The sequence below is a fragment of the Rhinolophus ferrumequinum genome, chromosome 11 (genome assembly GCF_004115265.2).
Source record: "Rhinolophus ferrumequinum isolate MPI-CBG mRhiFer1 chromosome 11, mRhiFer1_v1.p, whole genome shotgun sequence".
NCBI lineage: Eukaryota > Metazoa > Chordata > Mammalia > Chiroptera > Rhinolophidae > Rhinolophus > Rhinolophus ferrumequinum.
The window spans coordinates 54823319-54836155 of NC_046294.1; positions in this window are offsets into that span (position 1 = coordinate 54823319).

Below are 12837 nucleotides of genomic sequence, written 5' to 3' on the forward strand. Positions count from 1 at the left end.
AGGCTGAGTGGTTTAGATTATGAAACATCAGTGGTAATATATTAAGACACTTCTTCATGGAACAGAAACAGAAAGATATTTATTTATTTCCATTTCATTTGATAGTGGCAGTAGGATGACTCCAGCCTTAAAACAAGCAAACAAACAAGCAAACAACCAAATACTGTATCTATTTGGAAAGATCAGCTCAAAAATAATGGGTAAAAAGTCAGAGAATTATGTGAGGACATGGGGGAGGCAGTTTGCAGGAAAATTATGGTACTTCATTGTATCAAAAAGGCATATTTCTCATAGGAGATCTAGATATGGGTGGAAGTAAGACAAGTATTTGTAGAAATGCAATACAATCTGGCAAGAGGAGCTTTTTATTCTCGTACTCCATTTGTTTTTGTTTGTTTGTTTGTTCCCCCCCTCGCCCCCGAATCTCAGGAGATTCAGCAATAAATGTGGGAGACAGTCCTGTCTCAGAATAGTAGCTGTCCTGGAGAAGAACCAGGAAACTGGGCTAGCTGTGCATACCAACCTACTCTCAGCTCAGAGGACTGATAATTCAGTTTGCAAACGTACAGGGAGTAGAACCAAATAAAATACTATGTTATATCCTGTTATCAAATGGCAAATCAAAACAAGAAATATAACAGCCCATAATTATCTTTTTATGAGTACTGTGGCTACATCACAGATTTCTGGTAAATGCTATAGTGTAGATATGCTTTTCTGAATGCCTTATTTTGAAAGGTGTTATTCGGAATTGGTGATCACTTTCAGCTCTAACTCTGCCTTCCGTGGTCTGTAAGTCTTTGAATAACTACAGAAATAGCTTATGGAGGCTCAAGATACCGCTGGATATTCAGGTTGATATTCTCTTTCCCTTAATATATAGTATGAGGCTTTCTTTAATTTTTCCATTTTTGAAATGAGGAGACAGAAAATATAGCTTTGGAGGTACAAGGAGATGGAGAGATAATGAAGATCGGACCCACATACAAAATGATTTGGACCCACATACAAAATTAAGGTTCTCATTCTAAGCCGAGTTCTTGAGGACAGTTACTCCACAGGTCCATGTGCTAATGTACCTCTAATAAAAGGGAATTTTTATTTATATTGTTTGAGGGTCTTAATGCAAGATGTTAGAGTTTGTTTCAGACGTTATGGTTGCACAATATTAAATATCCACATAACAAAACATCCTGGTATTGCTTCTGTTGCAAATTCACATATTTTCTTAAGTGTTCTCATGTAATCTGCTTGGTTTGATAGAAAGAACATAAACTTTGCACAGAATAATTTGGATTTGAATCCTGACTTTATTAATTACTATCTCTGTGACACCCATACACCCTCCACACTTGCACATATCCTAGTTTTTTCTTTGCTTAAAGGCTATGGAGGCGAGTTGATTACCACCTTAAAAAGGATGTTTGCAAGGGAAGGGCCCTCTCTTTTTTTGTCCCCCTATTCCCCCCCCTCCCCGCCCCAGGTTCTGTGAAGGTGCCCTTAGAAAAGATAGGTCATCACAAAATGAACAAGTTTGACTTTCCAGGACTTTCTTCTAGAGTGGGCAATTTTATTCACGTGAAATAGATAGTATCATGGCATGCATACTTCTGACTTATTTTTTGTTGTTGTTTGTACTCTTACCTGGGCTCATTGCCAGACTACATTTCCCAGCATCTCTTGAAGTTAGATGTTCCCATGTGACTGAATTCTAGCCAATGAAATGCAAGGTCCCTCTCCAGCCTGGTCTATAAAAATGTCTCATTTATAATTCTCCCTTCTCTTTCATATTTCTGCAGGATGAAAAAGAAGAGGCCTCCAGGGAAATCTTGAGGATCACAAATTGAAGATGGCAGAGACTCAAGGTGCTAAGAGTCTGGGTCACTGAACATGTTTGCAGGAGAGCTGGCCAACCAAGAACAGCCACTTACCTGAACAAGAAACAGATACCCTTTGTGATAAGCTTGCTTTGCCTTAGTTAATGTGAGTACTTAGCACAATGCGAAGCACAGGGGAAGCATTCAATAATTGTTTTCCTTTTCCCTTTATCAGCACATACTCATCCAACACATGGACTAAAACCTGGACAGACTCTGGAAATAATCTCTGAAACTGCCCAACTGTAATTACAGTTTTCTAGTCTAACCACTTGTTTATACATGTGACTCCCACGCCAGGTAACTTTTGAGCTTAAAAAATAATAATAATAATAAAAAAATAATAGCTAGCTTTATTCATTGTACTGTCTCTATTACTTTGTTCTAGATGCCTGGTAAACATTTCTTGAATGAAAGAAAGGAAAATATTGGGCAGGCCAGACCAGGGCCAGAAAAGAAAGGGCCGTTAAGGCCAGAGCATGTAAAGCATAGTGGTTCAAAGCTCCGATTCTGGTAGTCAGAAAGCCCAAATTCTGTTGCAAGAGCTCTGAGCCAGCCCTTATTGGCTAAAGGTAACTGACCTCTCTGAATTTCATTTCCTCATCTATAAATTAAGGATAATAACAGTACTCACAGGAGTAGCTGTGATTACTGCACTAATATTGTCACTATGTTTAGGAAGGGGATTTGTGGTTATATGAAGACAACGGAGAAGGTACATACATTCTTCAAAAATATGTGGAGTGATAAGGATCTGTCTCTCAGATTCTCCCACTGAATACCACTTGCTTTAAAAGAACAAAACTCTCATAGTCAAGAGGGGCATTACTAAACAATTACTCATCCATAGCCCCCCAAAACAGCGCTTCTTAACATCACAGTGACTAATGCATCTAGAAAACATCCTTATGTTTTGAAATTTTGAACAAATCAAACTCATGCCTGGAACTTAAAAGAAAAAACGAAAAACAAAAACCTAATAACAATAAAAAAAAATAAGTGAAATAAGTCGGAAGCAGTTTTTCATTAAATTAGAACTGCAGGAGAATAAAATAGGTGTATGAGACATAATCACTACTTACTACTGAATCAACATTGGCAGTGCTAGCATAATTTGATATCTAAATAAAGATACTGAAAGTGGAAAAAAGGTGACATTTCCAAAGAGTGAACTACATGATTAGGCAGTGTAGGAGTTGTTTAAATATCAACCCTACAAGTTATTTAGAAACCATTTAACACGCACACACACACACACACACACACACACACAAAAAAAAAAAAAAAAAAACAGAGATTTTACAAATAAAATGCTTAGATGAAGACAAACTAGGTGGTTTTTAAAGAGTACAAATTCTCCAGGATAATGAAAAAAGACAATCTGTAGATGTTACCTCTGCTTATTATTCTTTCTTTCATTTATTTTTCTTTAAAAAAAAGAGGAAAAATGAGTATTCAGTCTCAAAGTTCTTGTATTCAAAATCTCCACTCTGTGTGCACTATTCTCTCCTCCTTTCTACAAATTAGAAAAACTCTTCAGGATAGAAAATGACAGATGCCTGGATAGGGGAAAGTCAATCCTACAGAAAGAGGTAGGACATAATCGTGTTTCAGGATTCCTGAATGTCAGAGGGAGAAGAGACCTTTAAGGCAAACACAGGCTGTTTCAAAATCTTAGCTCTGCTTGTGTACTGATCATGGCTTATTTCATATCACAGAGCCTCGGTTACCTTACTCCTAAAAGTGGGATGATAATATGAAACAGAACATTTAGTTGGTATATAAGAACACTCATAGGTATTCTTGCTTTCTAACTGCAGTGAAATACTTCCCTTGCCCTTGGCCAATATCAAACAGCAAGTTAGCAGCAGAGACAAGATTCAAAGCCCAGTACCTCCAAGGCCAGACCAGTGCTATCTTCTTACCAAATCGCCATTTTGCTCGACTATTTGTCAAATGCACTCCTGACTTTTGCTGGTTATTTCTCTGATATGCGAGGTTAAATGTTGACAGACAGCCCCCAAAGCATCATAATCTCTTATGAATTCATTCATTAACAAGTAATTGTGAAGCATATTCTATGTGTCAGGAGTATTCTGATGACTGGCAATAGACTGGTAGTTGGTAGAGACAGGTTCCCTGACCTTGAGGAGCCCATGGCCGGCCCAGGGACAGGAGTGAGAGGGTGGGAAACAGAAAATAAACCAATAAACAAGACACAGATCAGATGGTGTGAAGTGCTGGTTGGACAATTAAAAGAGGATGCTTTGATAGAAAGGCGGCCATGTTAGGAAGGGGTTATAAGAAAGGCCTCCCTAGGGAGACAATGTTTAATCTTTAATCTACATTTAAGCTACATGATGAAGTTAGCCATGTGGAAGGAGCTAATATGAAACTGGTAGAGGGATACATTTAGTATGTTTAAGAAACAGAGAAAGGTTAAGCAGAGCGGACAGAGATAGGGTGGCATCAGATAAAAGCAGAGAGAAGGGGATACCGCTCATCGTAATAGTCACAATATAGGCATTTCTAAGCCAAGGTAAGAGTTTGGATTTCATTCTATGTGTTATAAGAATGGTTATTGGAAGGTCTTAGCTGGAGGAAGTGTCATAATCAAATTTAGATCAACCTAAGAAAGTGAGAGACAGCAGGAAGGGGAGGTTCCATGGCAAGGAGAGGAATGTGTGTGTGTGTGTGTGTGTGTGTGTGTGTGTGTGTGCATATGTGTGTGTCAGAGAGAGAGACTGAGAGAGAGAAAAGAGTACCCAATGATGTTTGATACCATGATCTTTCACTTCAAGCCAGTTTCAGACATTGTCGCAACCAAACAAAACAAAATAACAATATATAAAAACCTGTACATAATTCCAATTCCAAAACAAAGACACATAGAGAAAATTTTACTGACGACACTGGGAGGTAGAGAAGTAGAAGGACGTTATGTGAAACACAAAGCAAAATAGCCTCAAAAACTTCCTTTTAATGTGTCAACTGCCCCAAGGCTCCTCCTGGTAGGAAGAGGCTCATTTCTCCCCTTCTTCCCGAGTGACACTTTTCTGCCTTGCCCCTGGACAAATGTCTTCTTTCTCTCTCTGCCCTGGAACCTCTCCTTTATGCCTTTTTTCTCTTCCTGATGAGGATCAATTAAGTCCAATTTAAATCCCAAAATGAGCTCCAACCATGTTCCAACTCATGGATACAAAAGTTCTTCCTTTGAGTTGCCCTGTATTAGTGTGTGCAAAAATGGAGCTGGTGGGACTGGGGAAGTTGTGACTGACTAGTAATAATAATAAATAAGTAAATAATAGAGAAACAGTCATACATGCATTAACTCAAAGGACCATCACAGTAGGCAGCATAAGATTGTCCTCAAGATTCCTGTCCCCTACAAAATCCCCTACCTTTGAGTATAAATGGAACTTGTGATTATGATGGGATGTCACTCTCATGAATATATGGCAAAGATGAAGGGATATTATAGATGTAATTAAGACTCCCAATCAGTTGACTTCAAGTTAATCAAATGGGAAACTATCCTGGAAGGGACCAATCTAATCAGGTGAACCTTGTAACAGAGAATTTAAACACTGAATGAAGGGTGACACTAAGAGGAAGAGAGACTTTCCTGTTGGTCTTCAAGTGAGCTGCCACCTTATAAAAGGATCCATGAGAGGGATGTGTGGCCTGGATCTAGGGGCTAAAAGTAGCCCCTGACTGACAGAAGGCAAGAAAATGGGGTTCTAGGTCCTATAAAACTCAAGCAATGAAAGAAAGTCTGGCAACAACTACATGATCTTAGAAGAGAACTGAGCTCCAAAGAGAAATGCAGCCCAGCCAACACCTTGGTTGTAGCCGTGAGACTCTGCACAGAGAACTTAGCCTCAGTCTCTGCCTGGACTCCTGACCCGTGGAGACTTTGAGATAATAAATGTATGTAGTTTTAAGCTGTTCTATTTGTCATAATTTGTTATGCAGCAATAGAAAACTAATATAATCTGTGAGCAACAGTCCTAGATCTATTTCATTAGACTTGTTCTGTGGTTATTTTTACTTTTCCTGTAATCTCCCTTTCTCTGCCTCCAGCAGAATGGTGTTTCTATCTCTACTTTAGCATCTTTTACACTATTACTGGTTTATTCTATCTACTTATTGCCCTATTGCAATCATTTTCTCACTGTAGTTTCTAAGCATTATAAAACATCCATTCATTATCCAAGGCCATGTCTCTCCATCCAGATTTTTACTCACTTTTATATTCCTCTTTTAAAGTTCTATTTATCTTTCTAAACATAGCTTAAAGGCCACTTCTGCCATGAAACCTCATCTGATTACAGTTGTGACCACATATTCCAACTCCTTTAACACTTTCTTTATGCATATTTATGTTGCTTTTACCTTGTTTTATAGTTATTTGATTAACATTTGCCATGTTCAATTGGATTGCAAGCTCTTTGATAACAGGAGCCATATTTTTTCACTAGCACCAAATACAGTCAATCTTTGTTATTTGCAGATCCATTCCATATTTGCAAAATTATTTGTAACTCCACAATCAATATGCATGGCACTTTCCCAGGGATTCAGAGACATGTACATGCACAGAGCGGCAAACTGGCCTAACACACATGTTGCCGGCCAAGCTGGAACAAGGCAATCCACTACTCTTGTGTTTCAGCTCTCTTACTAGAAACAGGTGCTCTTTTTGCAGTTTACTAAGTGCCCCCTTTTTTTTGTAGTGCTGTGGTTTACATTGGTGATTTTGCTGTCTAAAATGGCCTCCAGGCATAGTTCTGAAGTGCTGTCTAGTGTTCCTAAGTGCACGAAGGCGGTGATGTGCTTTATGGAGAAAATGCATGTGTTGGATAAGCTTGGCTCAGGCATCCGTTACAGTGTTCTTGGCTGTGAGCTCAATGTTACTGTATCAACACCGTGTACTAAACAAGGTGTCCTCAAAGAGAAACACACATAAAATAAGGTTCTGTATTGATTAGCTGACAAAAATGTTGTGACCAGATGATTGTAGGAACCTAACCTTGTATTTCTCCTAGGAGCAACAGTTCAGTATTCGCGAATTCAATGTTTGCAACAACTCTACAGAACACAACTATTGCAAATAATAGAATCAACTGTACTTAGTACTTTTTTCACTGCCCCCTAAAAATTCTCAAATGTGCCCTGTTTTCTCGTGTCACCATCACTATTCATCTGACTATCCATTAAATAGTTATTTATTCCTTCCTCTCTGTCAGAGGCTGCTTGAGACTGAAGATGCAAGGGCAAACAAGAGAGACATTATCCTTACTTTCAAGAATCTCACAGTCCAGTAGTGAATCATATAGTATGGTACATGCTACATTACAGAAGATACAGCATTTGTGGAAGTTCACAGGAGGAAAACCAAACTTAGAGAAAAATGTTAGTATCTTCCACATGAACAGTAAAGAAAAAATAACCTAATGTAGGATGGTGGTGGAAGGAAAAGAGGGTAAAAGTTCCTGAAGTGTGAGAGAACTTGGCATGAGTGAAAAACTGGAAAAATTCTAGTATAGCTAGTGCGTGGCAATTCAGAAAGAGAGAGTGAAATGGGATAAAGCTTGGAGCTATCAAAAGGGCATAGAATAATTTTGTAACATGCTCTTTCCCTGCATAGGAAATGCTCATTGAAAGTGATTTTCAAAAACAAAACAAAACAACATAATAATGAAAAAAGGCAATAAGTGATGGCTAAATAAATGGACTGAACTTTACATAAATAACCTGAGAGGTATGATTTTCAAATGTCCACTCAAATTCTGTAACAGTTACTTTTTAAGGTATATATTTACAGGCCATTAGTTGAATGTGATGTTTATATAGTAAATTTAAAACTCTTGAAAGGTTAAAAATCAAAACAAAACAAATTGGCAACCCAACACAACAACCAGACAAAACATTTCTAAAGCATTTTGTATAATAGAATAACACAATTTAAAGAGTGTCTTGCCAATACTTATTAATTTTCCATCAATGAGGTAAATTAATTCACTATCAATATCGCTTTTCAAAACACATAATAAATCCTCTAGTGGTTTACAAAACATTAATATGTATGGCAGGCTTATCATATCATGAAACAATCTCATTTACAATTCCAAAATTGATGAATTTTGATTCCTGCCGCTTCTATAAAAACGATCAAAATAGGCTAATTATTTTCCCTAGAATCCTCATAAAATAGTTGCACTTATCTGTTATTTTCAATGTTAATAGTGTGGTCTTATTTTTTTTTTAATTTTCTTTTTTCATGTGGTAATAACTGTTAGGTCAAATCTCTCTCAAAGTGGTTATACCTGTTAGTCTTGTTGCTCAACATGTGGAGTGTTAATATTTGCATCCATACTTTGTCAAGTCCTTGTGTATCAAGAGACCTTCCTGTTAATACTCATCTCACCTAGCCTGTGACCACAGTTCTTTGTGAAATTGAATCACTACTACAATTCCCATTTTTGATGTTAAACCTATTAACTAAACACTTGTGGTTACTCCACTAAGAATATTGAAGCATGTGTCCTACTTGGATATTTATATTGAGAAGATATATATAAATTAGAGAAAGGAAGGGAGGAAGGGAGGAATATACTTTTTATTCAGATGACTAGTCCTTGAATTTCCCTGAGTCTTCAAGGAAATTTAATCCATGTTTTGCAATTGAAGTAGATATGAATACATGAAAGAAAGCACATGCGATTAAATTTACTTTTGAATGCATGTTATATCATACTGTTTTACTTGGCAGAGTATGAGGGAAGATTAGTGTTTTCCATTGTGTGTCCCCTGGCATAGTAATTTTATGTGGAATTAATGCATCTTGCTTGAAAAAAGGGAGAAAGGGCTCTTTAAAGGACCAAAGATCATTCAGAAAAGTGCTGAGCTAGAGAGGAAAAATAGGCCTTGAACAAGATGCTGATCACAACTGAAATATGAATGAAAACAATAAAACAAAAATAGCTTTCACTTATATAACAAAAATTAAAAAGAACAATACTATTTAGAATTGTATGAAGGGGATATCATTTCAAGAATAATAAGTGAATTAAGCAAAAATAAATTTTTACCACTACATTTTTATAATAATGTATTTTATAATATGGCAAATTAAGAAATAACATAAAAATTACACACTTCGATGTCGAGTCCATACATTGTGATATATTAAAATGGAAAAACATGGAGGTAACAAAATTATTATAAGAGGACAATCATTATAAAATATATTATTAAATGTTAAAATACGTATTTCATGAACATATTAAGAAGTTTATAGAAACAACAAACATGTTAACAGTATTGTTTCTGGATGAATAAATGGTATACTTATGATTCTGTTTTATGTTTATTTTAACATGATTTTGAGTTTTCTGTTTTTAATTTTTATAACTTTAAAATGTTTATTTTATTTTCTATTTTTAATTAATGATCAAATGTTCTTGCATATATGTTAAACACAAATTTTGGTTACTATCTCTCACTCCTTATTTCCTTATATGCTCCTTTCTCATCTCCTCAAGTGACTTGTTTTGCTAAGAAGGTACTGGAATAGAGCAGTACACCCTTAGGGGAGTTAAGATGGACTTCCCCAAGTTGTTGCAGAAGGGGAGGAAATTTATAAAGACTTCTACAAATTCAACCTTCAAAATCAGCTTCTGCAGTACTTGTGGAAGGGTTTACTTGGGCATGCAATTACCCATCATGGTCTAATTGCCTATTTGCATGCACAATTTAGAAAGGCACAGTAGAAATTCAGTTCCAGGCTCTCCAACACTAATTCTCGCCATTGAAATTGACATTTCGAAGAACATCAGGCAGCTAAAACCTCAGCTTTGTTATTTATTTCAACAGGAAGGGAACTTATTTTTTTTCCCAAGTGAAAGGTTTGGTTTAAAAAGATTAAAGGGAAAAGACAAGGATAGAAAGGAATACGCTCTCCCTCTGTACTATCAAGAATAGATTCTTGTTTGCCTTGAAAGGAGTTATAATGTGATCAGTTATCCAGTTAGCAGGACTGTCTCCACTTCCACACGGAGAGGAAAAGGTATTTAACCACCTGGTATGTTTTATGCCTCTATCCTCTTCTGTAAAAGTGGGGATAAGTGTATTTCTTTCGGTAGTTTTGAGAATTAGAGTGGATAATAATATAAAAATTACATAGTAGGCTCACAGAATAAGTCCTCTCTCTGTTCCCCTCTTCTTATTTTCTGTACCTATTCTCATTTATTTTTACAGGTAATAATACACAGAATTGATTTAAACAGCTTATGACTGGAAGGAATTAGCAAGTGGTGAAACAGAGCCCTCTCTTCCTTGCCAAGTCAGTTTTGTGGGTCTTAATTGTAGAGATTGAAAACAGATGTATTTATGAATTTGACAGGCTTACCGTGGTGTTTAATATAGTGGTTATTAACAGCTGTATCGATGGGAAAGCAAAAGAAAAAGGTGAAGTCCCCACTAACGGGCATGTGCTGTGGAAATCTAGCAGTCAATCTTGCGTCTGTCTTAACACATTCAATACAAAACAAAACAAACAAAATATCAACTGCAGAGGCCCTTGGGAGCTTATTGTACACATAAAAGGTGTCTGACCTCTGCCTGAATCATGGAGGAGCAAGATGGTGGGTGGGCTGGCTGGCCACTTGGGCAGTAAAGCAAAGGAGAGTCGTGCTATATTATCCTGGCCTGAGCTCTCAGAGCAAAGGATGTGACTTCCTGAGGGGCAGCTCTAGGCACACAAGAGAGAGCTAGAGTAGGATGATCTTAGAATTGTCCAAGAGAGCCAACTGGAAGGATGAATAAACTTTGGCAGAGAGAAACTGGAAAGCAACAATGCTCCCCTTGCTCACCTTGCACCGACAGCTGGCCTATGGAATGTGTTCCTGGCTGGGGTAGAGACCTCAACTCTAAATCAAGTACCATTTTCACTATTACCTGAGCTTAAGCATGTCTGAGTGAGTTCTAGCTACTTAACAGCTCTGTGGGTACCTGGAACATAATAAGTAGTCAATAAACAGAAAGGAAGAAAGGCAGGTAGGGAGGGAGAGAAGGAAGGAGAAAGGAAGGAGGGAAGGAAGGAAGGAAAGAAGGAAGGAAGGAAGGAAAAAGGGAAGGAAGGAATTCATTTGTGTTTGCAAATACAGGAGCATATGTTTACATGAAAAAAACAGCAGGGCAAATTTCAGGAATGAGGGACATTTCTCTTTTAAACATAACTCTCCTGCCTTCTTTTCAGATATGCTTTTATCTTTCTCCTATCTTTGTGGAATCCCAGAATCACTGATGTCTTGGGCCTCACAAGACATTTTTCATTCAAAAATTCCCTTTATAAGGAATTCTTATAATCTGATATTAGTGAAGGAAGTAAATCAGATTTCAAAAGAGGAAACCTGCTACCCTCGCACCACCAATGTATCAGGCTGTTTCTAATTAGTTAAAATGGGTGGGTTAAGGAATACAAACCTCCACTCCACACTTTACCTAAATGACTATTGTTACTGCTTTTGTTATAACAAGGAACTTCCACTGAAGTTATTGAATAGCTCCCTGTTTAACTCCAACATTTGGTATAGCTTGTGATGGTGGAGGATACGTTGATATTATAAATTCTTAATAGGTCCTAGGCTGAATGATGAACACGTTTTTGAAAAAATTTAAAAAGAAATGGATATTGCATGGCAGTATCCATTAGACTTAGAGACAAACAAGTAAGCACATTTGAAGTACCCTCATGATATTATCTCAGGATGCAATCAATATTAATTCTGTATGAGTTGCCCCTGCCCTACAACTGGTAAAAAGTGGAGGAGTACATTTGTCACTGTCCTCATGAAGTTTAAAGACAGTGTGAGCAGCATTGTGTGGGAAGAAGGATACCTGCGCTTGACCAAGAAGAATAGGGATAGAATGTACAGAATAGGCTTCAGGTTATCACGACACTTTTGAGCCCCTTCTAGGGGGTTCTTGTGCTGACATACCTGGTGGTAATCCTTCTTTAATTATAGATGACCACATTCCGTGTTTTTAATCTCTATCATTGTCCTAGCTTCAGTCTCCTTTGCTTGCTCTTTCACCTCTATTTGATTTCTGAATATTGAAAGGCCTCTGAACCTGAGCCTGGGTGTTGTCCTTACTCCAATTACACCATCTCCTTAGGTTATCTCTTCCAATCACTACCAGTGCCATAATGGCACTTGAGATGTAACTATCTCTGTGTGTGTGTGTGTGTGTGTGTGTGTGTGTGTGTGTCCAGTTCTGGTCTCACAACTAAGCTCTGGTTTTCTCTGATATCTCCACTTGTCTATCTAATAGCCATTTCAAACTTAACACAGATAAAAATCACTTTTGTATCTCCACATCCTGGAACCCATTTTTTTTTCCCTCTAGTGTTTCCATTTCATTAAGTGACACAATACTCAGTTACTTAAACCAAATAACTAGGAATCATCTTTAATTCCTCCTTTCCCTCTTTACCTTATACTCTTATCTACCCCAGTAATGAATCCTGCCCAATCTAAAATATATTGAAAATTCAACCAATTCGCTTTATTTTCACTTATCTCCACCCACCCTACCCCAAAGCATCATCATCTTTCTCGCAGACCTCTGTAATACCTAACAGTTTCTTGACTCCATTCCTACCGACTTAAAATCTAGCAAAAGGACCTTTTAAAACATAACTCAAGTCATGCACTCTCCCCACCCATGTCCTTGACAAAACATTATCCAATATAATCCAATTTGTCTGTTAACAAAAGCAAATTTCTTAAAATATCTACAAGACCTAATATCATTGGGGCTTTATTTATACTTCTCACTTTAGAACTCACTCCTTCCCTTCCGAGTAAGCATGCTTTGGGCATGTGACTTTCTTTCCATTGCTGCTTTATAGACTAATCCCCTTGCTTAAAACACTCTCCCCCCCATACCAGTT